Below are 14,094 nucleotides of genomic sequence, written 5' to 3'. Positions count from 1 at the left end.
GCTTGGGGGAGTCTGCAAATCCTGGCCACGTCCCCTACCGTGCCCACCACGCCCACCTCTTGAGGCTCGGCCACCTTTGCCACCCTTACCACTTGCTCGCCTCCCAGCCATGGCACTGATGGAGTTGTGCGTATGGGAGTTGCAGTGGACAATTGTCCTGGGCAATTGGGGGTCAAAGGGGTAGGGTACTAGATGGAATTTGTACCCAAGTGCTCTAGCAAGGCTGTATGTAACCCCTGGGGAAAGATGACGGGTCACGCAACGCACAGGCACCCCTAAAACAGAAAATGACGTGCACGCGACCCCTCGTAGACCACGTGCGTAGGAAAAGGAACCTGCACTACGCTGTGGCACCCAGAAACACAAAAATGAACGTATGCGTGTCACACGCAGCCTACAATGACCTCTGAAGGGGTACGCTACACACGGGGCTAGCACAGTTGGTAAATACGTGCGCGACTCACTGTCTGCCTGGGAAAAGAGCGTGAAAAATACGCACATGTGCGCGTTGGCAACACCCCCGCCAAAAGAAGAATTGCACACTGTCTGAGGAGACAGGACAAAAGGAGGAGTCAACGCTGTTTGAGGAAACAGGTCGAAGAGAAAATCAGAAAAATACTGACAGAGGTAACAGGGAGTACGAACTAGAAACGCTGAGAGGTAAATCACGTGTGAACCGACAAGAAGTCGAGATTTCACCCACTCGCTCTCCACGGGAAGCACGTACAAGAAAATGACGTACTACACGCACCTTTTAAACCGCACCACACGTCCAATGTCACTTCCGCGTATACGCACTGAGGCACTATCCTCCAATCACGCGGGCTGACACTCGGACGTGCAGTTTTTGGTCTTGTAACATTCCCCTGGGTACAGGGACATGCCCGCGCGTGTCACGTCACAGACGCGCCTGCACTGTCAGGGCCTTTGGTCCAATGGAATTGCGTACACAGGCCAATCGCGTGTGGAACTTCTCGCGCACCCCTGAAATACACGCGCCCAGGACAATCGTGTGTGAAAACACCCGCGAGCCCCTGAAATACACGCACCCAGGCCAATCGCGTGTGAAACTTCTCGCGCACCCCTGAAATACACGCACACGCTCCTCCAGGCCCGATCGCGTGTGGAACTTCTCGCGCACCCCTGAAATACACGCACACGCTCCCCCAGGCCCGATCGCGTGTGGAACTTCTCGCGCACCCCTGGAATACACGCACCCAGGACAATCGCGTGTGAAAACACCCGCGAGCCCCTGAAATACACGCACCGAGGCCAATCGCGTGTGGGACTTCTCGCGCACCCCTGAAATACACGCACACGCTCCCCCAGGCCCAATCGCGTGTGGAACTTCTCGCGCGTGTAGAACTTTGGCGCACGTTTTTTTCCTGCACAGGGACGCTACCGCCTGCTTTCGTGTGGCGGACATGTATGGGCCTGTGCGCGTCTTTGGCCGTGCGCTGTTTTTCCCTATTCGATTCCATGAATACGTGTTGTAGGCGAGCGTGTGGGCGTTCTGAGCACTTGCCTCCTGTACTTCCCCCGTGATGCCCACATTTTCACGAGTTGTTCCCCATTCTGCGTGTAGCGCCCTGTGTTACGCCTACTTTTGTTATGTGCGCCGCGCTATGTGCGAATTCGCTGTGGCCTTATCGCACAGCGTTCGATGACCTGTGCGCCAGCGTGCGCCAGCGTGCGCCGCGCACTTTTTCAGCGCACTTCCCACATTTTGCGCGTGCACGGACTTCCATGAATAGATGTGCGATGTTTTCTGTGCGATAATCGCACTTGCACTGCGATTTTTGCTATTTCACTGCGAATCGCACGTTTTCGCACGCGTGCGCCGTTTTTTCGGCGCACGTTGATTCCATGAATCGGCCTGTAAATGTATGTTCTGAAAATGTGTGCATTGCATATCCTTTACTGAGGCTACATAAAACAGGCAGCACCACTACCAGAGCTGTCAGATCCATTAAGGTAGCCACATGATGCACTCACTACCTAGCTGTGACACACATGCATCAATCATCCAACCACAGTCATTAGCATGCGCCTCACAAACTGATAGCAGTCATTAGGGAGAGGACAGTGTTATGCCCATAAGACATCCTGCACAGACGTATGTATTGGCAGCTGACTGCTGTCAGTCAGAAAGTTCAATTTACTGCATACATTCAGCCATTTGGTGCCAAGTTACTGATCACATCTGATGGCATGTCATTACTATTTACTAAGAGAGGATACCTTCAGTGATCAGGAGTAACCATCTACCAACCACGCAACTGCAACCACCAGGCTGTTATCAGGCAGCCGTGCCCTGAGAACCACCACCAACAGGCCCTCTGCTTCAACATTAATCCAGCACTAAAAGGTAATATGATGTTCAAAGGTTCTGGTGAAGAGAAGAAGGCAATGGCCAAGACCCCTGTCCAGCCTGTTCACCTCCTTTCTGACACACAGACAGTGGACACCTGCCTGGCACCAGTCTATGTGTCCGAAAACGTACTGACTCTAATCCAATCAGAAGAAATGGTGCCACAGGACACTGTGGAAGAAAAGGCATATGTAGATGTTGGCACCCAGAATGTGCGTTTCACTGCTGCCATCAGCGGCTCTGTGCAGAATGCCCACTGATTGATTGTCATCACCATCCTAATGACACAGATGATGGCCATGGCTTTGGCGTAAAGCGCTTAACACATGCAAAACAAAATACAAAAAAGACAAAAATCCAGTAATTATTTCAAGACAGGGTGTTGATACGAGGCCAGTCCCTAGGGCCACCAGGAGGGGCCCTGTTTATGATCCTGGAAGATATTAATGGAACACCACATGAGGAAAACCTCAAGCACCTCAGAGAATTGGACTACAGAAGGGACTGGCAAGAGAAGCTTGCAACAAGCACTAGAGTGTCCTGAAGGGCATAGAGAGGCAATCACAGGCTTGCAAAAGAAGATAGGCCTGCACAGTGCCAATCTGTGCACCTCTAGTGATGCACAGACTGGCTCTCTACAAACCTATTTGTGCACTTCTACTGGTGCCATGGCCAAAGTGATCATGTTAGAGAGCTGGAGAGTGCGGGAGTTCATGGGAACAACATTTCATAGCATTCCATATGTTGTCTGTCATTCTTGAGTCGATGCAGCAGTAACTCACCTGCCTAAGGTCTGATGTCATTCAACACCCACCCTGGCTACATCTGCCACACAGAGAGCAATCTGTGCTAGGTAGTCCTCCTTCATGATCATTGCAGCTGTCTAGCTCCCATCCACCTAACCACCTGTTGAGGAAAAAGGCTACGTATGCTATGAACACTCGAGAGCACCGTTAGGATGGGTGGTAGTTGGAGAAGAGTGTTGTTTAATGCCAGAGTGAGATGATGGGGTGTTATGGAGGTTTTGGTGTACTTACTTGGTACTATCTGCTGACTGATTCGGCATATCAGTGTGCCAGCGAGGATCCTCTGGCCTGGTGTTGGTGGTGGTGTGGGCAGCACTGTGGTGGGGTGCGGCAACTGGCAGAAGAGGCTGGACCCCAGATGGAGGCTGCTGCCTAGCAAGAATGCGGAACGAGCTGGGGAGGGCCCACAAGTAGACCGCTGCCTGCCACGGCACAGCCGGCAAACGAGACTCACAAGGGAGGTGAGTCGCGTATGGCAACCGTTGGGAGCCCTAACAGCTGGGTGTGTGCATGCAGTGGTCTGCTGAGTGAGCATGCTACCAGAGAGAAGAGGGAAGCACTCCTCAGTCCCTGCCCTGCACAGGACAGAGCATTGCAGTGTTTTCCAGCCATCGCTTTGTGTGATGCTGCTCAGCGGGGGATTAGCTGCGATCCTGGTATCAGGAGGGTTGGAGCCATCGGGGAGGATAATGTGCTGTGTGGCCTGTGGGAACTGAACAGGGCAGTGCAATCTGGAGGGCCCAGTGGAATTCACTGAGAGCTTTGCCCACTTGCACCATTATCCTGCAGATTCTGACCCCCTGTGCCAAATCCATTCCCTATTGCTTGATTTGGGTGATCGTGAACAACAACCTTCCTTATGTTCATGCCACTAACATGGAATAGCACAGTCACTGCAGTGCAATATTTATTTTACCCTCCTGGAACAGCGTGCACCCCCTCTTGCTAGTGAGACTGCATCGCCCAACAGTTCTCTACCTTAATCTTTGGAGCCTCTGCTACCTCAGGCTGTGATATTTCTTCCAAGACATAGAAGTCATTTTGTGCTGTCTCCTGCGGTTGGGACTATATGACGTCCCAAGCTACTATGAGCTACTATGATTTGATGTCTTTGCTTCAAGAAATGCCTTGTAACTTGTGGTTTAAGGCATTTTGCGTGTATTGGAGCGGGGTTCGTGCCACCTGAGTTTTGCCTTCGACATCTACTGCAGGAGCAGCGTCTGACTGCTGGCACTTAAAGTCTCCCTTACCATCAGGAGACGCTGTGGCCCACTCCACCCTCACGCTTGTGCCTGGGGCTTTCCCCCTCTTACTGATGGAACAATACAACACCCTGTTTCAGCGACCTTTGTGACGTCTCATGCACCTTATTCATCTGCGCCTGTCTTGCTGCTAGTCCGCCCGGTGAGCTCGTCATGCATTCTGCAGCTTCTCATTCTCTCTCCCCCTCTCCATTTCTCTGCTCTCTCCGTCCCTGATGCTTTCCATCTACCTTATCAACTCTAAGCGCTACTCTAACACCTAACCTACCTCTCTTTCAAAGCATGAAATGAAAAAAGTTCAAGAAAGATCTCCTGGCCTACAAACCAAGGCTGCCTATTGCTGACACTTACATCAACGATACTTCCATGCAGACTGTTACTGACTTCCTCTTTGTCCGTCACCCTCTCCAGACTTATGGACTTCCCATATGGTCTCAGTCCTCTCCCCTTTCACTTGTTTGCCCATTAATGTCGGAACCAGATGGGAAGTTCTCCTGGCATACTTCCTATCCTCTAGATGCATCATCCATTTCTACCAGAATGGCAATGTCATGGCCTAGGGCTCCCAGCCCAACGTCCTGTTTCTTGATAGGCGTTTTCCCTCTCTCATCAACTTTCTCCCTTTTCCTGCCACTCCTCCTTCTGCCACCCCTCTGGTCCTTTCGCCACCTCTGACACGTGTACCACATTCCTGTACCCATCCTCGGAAGTCCTTCAAAGGTGGGAACCAGCTGCGCCTAGCTACCCTCAACCCTCGCTGTGCCGTTAAACACTCCTCTGACATCTGCCACCTCCTTGAAGACTTCGACCTTGATGTCCTTGCTCTCACTGAGCCGTGGTTCACTGACAGCTCTATCACTGTTTTTGACACACTCCTCCCTGAAGGCTACAAGATCCTCTCTAAGCAGAAGCCTAACCGGTCTGAAGGCGGAGTGGCCCTGATCTTCCGTGAATGGGTTCTTGCTACCATCATACCCACCCAGATCTACTATTCCTTTGAATGCCTCATCTGCAGGCTTGGTGTCTCTCCAATCCTCTCGCTGACTCTTGCCACCATCTACAGGACCCCTGGATGGATCTCCCTGTTCCTTTCGGAGTGGTCTGGCCTCACCTCTTCTCTTTTATCCTCATCTCAAAGCTTCTCTTCCTGGGAGTCTTCAATATTTACCTTGATTCTCCTGATGTGGACCCTGGACTCTTCCACAGCATGTGTGACTCTCTTTCCCTCACCATTCTTACCTCTGTTCCATCGCACTCAGCCAGACACACCTCAGATGCTCTCATCTCATCAGACATCCCCATCTTCAACCGTCTCACTACACATCTCTCCTGGTCTGACCGTGCAGTCCTGTTCTCTCACCTGAATCTCTTGGGTCACCTGGCTAAGCCCCTGCCCGCACTGCTAGTCTCCTTCTCTGTCATTTGACCCATGGAATGAGTGTCATTTGCTGCTTTTGCCACCATTTTCATTCCCCCTCTCACTACAGCCACTGACTCTCACATTGACACTGTCCTTGCTAACCTTCACCTCTCCATCTCCAATATTCAGGACATCCTTGCTCCAGTCATGAAGATCTGCATGAAGACTCCCTTTAAGCGCAAAACCTGGTATGACTCTGACCTAGTCTCTGTGAAACGCAAGTGCAGAGTTGCTGAGCGGAAGTGGCAGGTTTCAAGCACGTCCTCTGACAGACTTTCCTGCCGCCTGCCCCAAAGGCAATACAGACTCTCCATCCGCTCAACGAAGAAGGTCTATATCCAAGCCTGCAACTCTGAGGCCACTAGCAACACTGATGAACTGTTCAAAATCTGCAAGGAACACACCATTCCTAATGCAGTCTCCATTTCCTATCTGCCATCCCTGACCCTCTGCACTGCCCTGACCTCCCACTTCATAACCAAAACTCAGGACATCCTGTCTTCACTCCCTCCCCAGCTCTCAGGCATCCCTTGGCCCTCCTTCCCCTTCCCTCCTACTCTCCTCTTTCTTGGCCATAGCACCGCATGAGATCTGTAGACAAGTCCTCTTTATGAAAGTCTCCTCCAAACAGGTGCTCCCCTGCTCCTCCAGAACTATCAAGGACAACATTGCCTCCCTTGCCTCAGCCTTGGCTGATTTTTGAAATCCCTCCTTTGCCAATGGCTCCTTCCTGCTACCTCTCAAGCACTCCTTTGTGTACCCTCTCCTCAAAAAGCCTTCTGCCGACCACTCCTGCTGGCAAACTGTCACCCTATCTCGATTACCCCTTTCCTGGCCAAACTCTTGGAGAAGCTGGTCATCTCCCAACTGATCCACTACACCAAATCTGTTGGTTGCCTCCACGAGCAGCCAGAGGCATGGAAACTTAACTCCTGAACACTCGTGAAGACTTGCTCTCTAATATCAATTCCAACTCTCCCTCCATTCTCATCCTTCTTGATCCTTCTTCTGCCTTCGATACAGTCAATCATGCCACCCTCAAAAATCGGCACTGTGATACCCTTGGCATCTCAGGCCTGGCAGTAGATTGACTGTCCTCCTTCCTCTCTGACCGACCTTAACAAGTTTAAATGGGCCCTTTTCTCTCCTCCATCACATTCTCCACCTGTGACGTCCTTCAGGGCTCTATCCTCTTGCCGTCGCGCTTCAACATCTACCTTGCCCCTCTCACCCACTTCATCTCCACCTTCTCTCCTCACCTCCAGTATTATGAAGACGACACACAGCTCTCCTTCAAGCTTCCCTCCACTACCTCCTCTTCATCCTCTCTCATTCCTGACTGTCTGACTGCTATTCAGGCATGGTGCACTGCTAAAGATGTCTGCCTTAAGGCCAGTAAGATTGAGATCTTTCTCATTGGTACCCGAGCTCCCTCATTCCCTCCTACTGTGTGGCTGCCCTCCATGAGTCCCCTGCCCTCACCCTCCTATGAGGCAAAAAACCTTGGTGTCATCTTCGACTCCTCTTTCTCCGTCTCTCCTCACATCACAGACCTTGCCAAGAAGGCCCACTATCAGCTGCACCTCCTCTTAGGCATTCTCCATTTTCTCACTTTCCCCCAGAAACTCAATGTCTCCAGAGCTCTGGACCTCTCCAGGCTGGACTACTGCAAAAACCTCTTCCTCAATCCACCTTTATCCTCCTTTTGCCCCCTTCAACTAATCCAGAATAGGACTTCAAGATTTATACTTGGCCTCAAACCCAGGGACCGCATCTCTCCCGACCTAAAATCTCTCCACTGGGTCTTGGTTGTTGCTAGGATCAAGTTCAAGACCCTATGCATCAATCACAAGCTTTCTGGGGCCTGGGACCCCGCTAGATCCAAATCTCTCTCCCTAAATACCTCCCTCCTAGAGGCCTTCAGTCTTCTAGCTCCAACTCCCTGCAGATCAGATGGTTTTCGAAGCAGAGAGTGGGTGGTTGTTAGCATTTCATCCACCACAATGCTCAGGCCACACAAGCAGTGTCTATCCGCCTCGTCTAAAGTGCCTGTAACATTACGCTTGTCAGATAAATGCACTGCCACATCACTCTCACCACAGTCACAATTCCGGTATCTCTCCGTCCACAAGAACTTACGCCAATTCATTCCATTGCATTCTTCGAATTACACATCCCAGAGGGCTATGCGCCCAGGACGTTACGGCCGTACTTGGAAATTACCTTGGAAACTGTGGCGGCAGTGATTGCCATACTCAATACGCTGTGACGCTGATACTATCATGTGACCCTTTTCACGGCCTATTTAGCATTGCATCTCCATGGTTACGACGGTTCTGACTTTGCAGAAGTGTGTCACGTCTAGTGATTCTTCGTCTTGCCCTTGTATCCTGGTTTTCTTCGACTTCGAAATTACTCACCTGGAATTGTCTTTGTCCTGCTCATCGTCTGTTAAGTTGCCCTGGTTATTTTGACTCCACTGTTTTTGGACTCCGATCGGTATCATGGAACTCTTTGCCTTATCCTTGCCTGCTACGTCCGCTATCTCCACGCCCTCAAGTCCTCGAAACTACCAGACCACTACTTGCTGTTTCTACAGAAATGGTGCTTTCTTTGACTTACCTTGTGCTTTGGTCACCTACCTTTTTTAGCCTGGGACACCTCTCTTGACCACTTCAAAGCTACCACCTAACTCATTCTGCTCTGTAGCACATGGACTAGAGACTGCCTACAGTGTGCGTGCAGTTGTTCGTCCTCGTTCCGTCGGGGTTTCCCATCTGGACTAGAGACTTCTTGTAGGCATCCTCATTCCATCGGGAATAGGTTGGCTGGTTGCTTCACTGGTTTTGAGTTGTCCACTACTTCTGCTATGCTGGTCCTTTGGAACTCACTGTAAGATTCACACATACACGCACACACTGTTCCTTGTCATATCATTCCCTAGTTTTCATCCATTTAATATTCCATTACTTATATTTCCTGCATAGAATGAAAGTTACGGCATAGGCAACTACAAACTACTCATCACCACCAAGTGTTCCAGGCAGTTTTTCTCACTAACTAAGGTTAGTCCACTACCCAGTAATCAGTATTGAACCTTTTTCATAGTTATCTGTGCTAGACTAAAACTATGCCTCTTGATTCTAGGTGCCTGGTTTCCGTTGACTCCGCCATTGTGGACGTTCATCCTGGTGTGTTCGTGGGTTTCTCATCTTTCAAGGAATACCATTTGCTGCCTGTGTAATTGTACCGCCAGTTAGTGGTATTGTTGGGAAGAAATCTTCTGCTACACTACGTGGTCAAGTGTCCCATGGATTTCTGACAGGGGTAGGTCTCGCTCTCCTGCAGGAGCCTCCCTCTGGAATGGCCTCCCTGCCCCTCTAAAGCTTTAGCTGGATCTCCTTATGTTCTGGAAGCTTCTAAAGACACTACTATTCTCTTCTTTCTTGCGTCTCCCTCTCACCTGCTAATTTACCTCTCTACCACATTGACTGGCTGCTGGGTTATTTCTGAGTCCTACAATGCACCATGCTTTCCAATCCCCAGTTTACCTCAGCACTTCACTCTCCCCTGACCCCCCCTTACCTGCACAGCCCGCCTGTGCTTTCTTCCCCTGAACTAGCCTGACAGAGTTTGCATCCCTACTGAGCCTGGTCCCCACACTTATCATGTGGACCTTAACTCCTTGCACTCTCTCCTGTCCCTGGCACTTATCCGCATCCATTTAGCACTCACGTAGCCCCAAGGGTCCTCTTTGCCCCCCCCAGCACTTGTACACTTTCCTCTCAGCCTTGCTCACCCTAGTATTAGAACCCTGGTGGCAGGATCTAGTCAATCAGATGGCTAGGAACTTGGGCTTGAACCGCTGGTACAAGCCCGCATTTCATGCCGCCTGACGGCCGGCTCCCCCGTCACAATCCCCCCCACACCCTCCGCCCCTTTTGTTTTCCAGCTGTCTCTCCCCTACTTACCTTATTTCGGTGGCGGCGGTTGCCACTGCCATATCCGCTCCTTCCCGTTGTTGCTGCAGGCCGCCATGGTAAGGGAAGAGGGGCTCCATACGGAGCCATACTTCCCTTTCCATGGCAGCCATCTTGGAAAAGGATTTTCCTTCGTACAACGGGACGCCACACGCGTCCTGCTGTATGAAGGAAAATCCTTTTTTTTAGCACCCTTGGCTACTGCTTTGGTAACCTGGGGCGCTAATAGCCTTAATCACCTGTTCCAGTGGCTGGAATGGGGGATAATGCCCCAGAGCCCTCGTTATCTGCCCTAGCTTTGCTGGGTCCGATAACTTGGGCTGCCAGGCATTATGCCCTGTTCCAACCACTGCAACAGGGGATTAACGCCATATTATAACATTCCGTTCTGACCTGCACTTCCACCCCTTGCTCACTCCCCTCTGCCACAGTACTTCTTATTACTGCACTTGCATGATCTGAATGGCACAAGGCCTAGTAGGACTGTTATTATTTGTCACCCCTGCCCCCTCCTCTTTTTTGTCTTGTGGAGCCTTCAAACACCATATGCTGTTTTATAAATACCCAATACATACATAGATATGAGATGGGGTGGATGGCTGTGTTGAGTTAGTTCAGTCAGAGGAGATGGTGGTGGAGAGTGTGTTGGGTTACTTCATTGGGATGGGTGGTGAAACTAATTTACAAGTCAGATGCATCATGTTGTGATCTTCATATCTCTGTTGCATCACAGTGTCAGAGCAGTAGGCAAGCAAGTACCATGGCCAGGGCATCCACATGAGTAGAGTCGAGAAAACAATATTTTACTGAGTATCGCCTAGACGGGTTCCGCATACAGTCTGAGGGAGAAACAAAACATCAGACCCATGTCCACACAGCCCAACCCCCTATTCAAGGTGATGTTACTCTAACATTTCTGTGATGCTGGCACATTCCAGCACTTGATTGGCATGTTTATTGGCATGTCCCATGCTAGATTGTCATATGTGCTTGCCTGTGTATTATGTGATCTCCTTCACAATACATCGGCTCACATGGAACTACCTATAACCCCAAAAAGCCATCCATGTCATGTGAGAAACCTTAGAGTATTCTCACTCCTAAACCCCCTGGATCCTCTTCTCAGGTGGCCCGGGAAAGGCCATCGCTTTTGGATCCCAACCCTGGGGATGTTGAAGCGAGGGAGGATCACCTGGGTGGAGGGTCCTCAGAGATTGGGAGTGGGGTACCCATAGGCGAGACATGGTATCCCCCTTTCCCTATTAATGACCAACAAAATCCTCCACCAACCTTTATGGGTTACTCTCCCCTCATTTCATTTCCCCACTTTTGATATTTTATTTAAAACTACTGGGACAATGAAGAGGAGACTGAGAGTAATGAATACTGCACCTTTATTTTACCACTCTGGTACTCGGACGAAGAAGATGACTGCAGAGTGTGATGAGAGTCAGGCATGTCCCTTTAATTATAGTCAGGCAGACCTAAGTAAGGGTAAACACCTGCAACCTGTTAAGTTGTTATAGGTGTATAAAATGAGGGTCAGAGAACAGGACAAGAGAGTGACAGGAAGGCCTGCGTGTGAGAGACAAGCTGAGGACGCCTTTTTGTGTGGAAGCAGCCATAGTGGGACCGGAGCAGGAGCCAGGATGCCGGCAGATACCCCAGGGAACTTGTGTGGCCCAAGACAAGTGGGCCGTGCCGTGGCCACCGGTGTGGGATCCTCCAGCACAGTGCACAAGCAGCTTTGAAGGAGAGAGAGGACACTGTCCGCATCTGGAGGGAAACTGGTCCAAGTGCTGGCGTGCAGAGAAAAGCGCCTAGCATGGAAACAGGGCTCGCACCAAATGGCCCGCCGGCCTCGCAAGTAGAGTATAAACTGTGGGGGCCATCGGAAGTGAGCCACAAAGAGCCGCTGAATGTCAGGGTGAGCACTTGGGACCGGGGGTGCTCCAAAAAGAACATGAATAAGTAACTGGCTTTGAAAACAAATTTGCCTCCCTATTTGGGGATAGAGGTTCTTCATAGGCAGAGAGGAATAACAGCACTTCCCTGCGCTTTGAAATAGATGACGTCTTTCTGGCTTTCAGGGCTCAAGCTCATAATCAGGCCCCTGGAACTGATGCTATTCCTTCAGATCTGTTTTTGGATCATATTGATCTATGGGACCCTTTTTCCCTTTAGTGTATATTGCTTGCCTGGATTCTGGCTACTTCCCACCTTCATGGAAAACTACCATTATCTTATCTGATTTTTAAAAAGGGAGATCCCATGTTTCCGACATCATACAGATCTATATCCATTTTAGATACCTCCTTCAAAATATTTGGAAGGGCTTTGTTGGGGCACATTGAGTCCTGGCTTTTGAAGTGGGCAGTGCTCTCAGATATCCAGTTTGGCTTTCACACGGGCCTGGGAACAATGGAGCAGGGTTTAAACCTGTATTTATTGATTGCCAACTCTCTGTTTTGTAGAGGGAAGGTGGCCTATCTTGCATTTCTGGACCTGAGCATGGCCTTTGATAAAGTGGATAGATCGAAGTTGTGGGCCATGCTTCGGTCTCTGGGATGCCCTGAGACGTTCTTGGTGGTGTTGTGGGAGCTCCATAGGGAAAATAAGGCTTGCGTCCATAGCAGACCAGGTGGAAGGGCACGGCATGCTTTGAAGTTGGGCTTGGGGTTCATTGGGGCTGTGTTTTGGGCCCAATATTGTTCACCCTCTACATGAATTTTTATTGAGACCAAAACCAAAGAGTGCATCCTTCGGTCTTAATGTCCTTGTTCAGTATTATATGATATGAAAGGTTATTTATAATGCGCTTAATACCTAGAGGTTTCTAAGCGTGGACCCAGGGATCAAACCTGTGGTGCTTGTGTTATCTTGCTTCCAAGGCGAGCATGTTGCCCCCTGAGCTATCCTCCCAAGCTATCCTCCCGAGTACTGTAAGAATAGAAATGACTTAATTCAAGGCAGGCAATGCCACAGAGAAGCTCCTCCTCCAGACAATAGCCAGTGCAAATAGACTCATTCACAGACCACAGTACACCACACGACTCCCAAATCTCCTCAAGCTCGCCTGTGATCGATGTGGCCTGACCATTTTCTCATTGAATTTACCATCCTGCATCCCACATCCCCCATCGCTCCCAATACAGCACCTAGTCCTATCCTTGTCCGCAACACCTGCAAATCCACACACAAGTTGTTCATGCCCACCATTTCCTTCTTCCTCTCTTCATAACCGCCTGCCGACAACTCTCTAGAAGCCCGAACACACCACTATCATAAGAGTCTCCTCCTTTTTAAAAAAAAACCTCTTTATTGATTTTATAATAACATTACAAAACAAACAAAACATATAGCATATCACATATAACATAACTGGCTGTTTGGAACTCTGCGTGGGTATCCCTTCTCATCTTCCATCTCGGAGTGATCTGGCGATCGTGTTGCTGTAGGCTAACTCTACGCCTGTGGCAGTCTTAAGATTTTTCCGATTTGTGTCCTCCTGCTCTTGGGGACTCCTCAAGTGTCTTTTCTTTATTGTTCCTCCTACCCCGTAGGATCATCCCCTTCACTTTCCTCTCTATGTTCGAACAGATCCTGCATCAATGAGTTCCATGCTTTTATTTTTTGTCCTGTTTCCCCTTCTCCTTTCTGCACCGCTCGTATCCACACCGTCGTTTATGCCATTGCCCATTTCCTGAGGTCTGCCCACCATGAGTCTATTGTCGGTCCCTCCTTTGTATTCCACGCCATTGCTATCCGCCGTTTGGCTAGTATGCATATTAGATCTTTCTTTTTTGTAAGGTGCAACCTGTGTCTGCCTCCTCTTGGGTACAGTTCAGGGTTTTCTGCTTGTATTTGGAGTCCACTTCTGGCCACTTTATGTCTGATTTTATCCCAGAAGACCCGTATCACTGGGCAGGTCCAGAACATGTGTATCATGTCTGCTTCCTCTTCGGATCAGCGGGGGCATGTGCGGGGGTCTCTCAAGTTCATTCTGTTCATCCTCCTGGGCGTGAGGTATGCCCTGTGCGTGGTGTGTAATTGTGCTTGTCTCAACCTTGCGTTCCGCGATACTTTTTTGGGATATTTCAGTGCTCTGGTCCACGCCTGATCGCTAAGGGGTCTCCCAAGTTCTTCTTCCCAGTGTCCTCTTATATATAGCGCTTGCGAGTTATTGGATCGTAGCAATTGTTCGTATAGCCTGGAGGTTGTGTGTCCCCCTTCCGACATATCGTACCATGCATCT

The sequence above is a fragment of the Ambystoma mexicanum genome, chromosome 6q (assembly GCF_040938575.1).
Source record: "Ambystoma mexicanum isolate Mex_15411 chromosome 6q, UKY_AmexF1_1, whole genome shotgun sequence".
Taxonomy (NCBI): Eukaryota; Metazoa; Chordata; class Amphibia; order Caudata; family Ambystomatidae; genus Ambystoma; species Ambystoma mexicanum.
The sequence above is the reverse complement of the archived record's forward strand: the minus strand, read 5'-3'. Positions refer to the sequence as shown.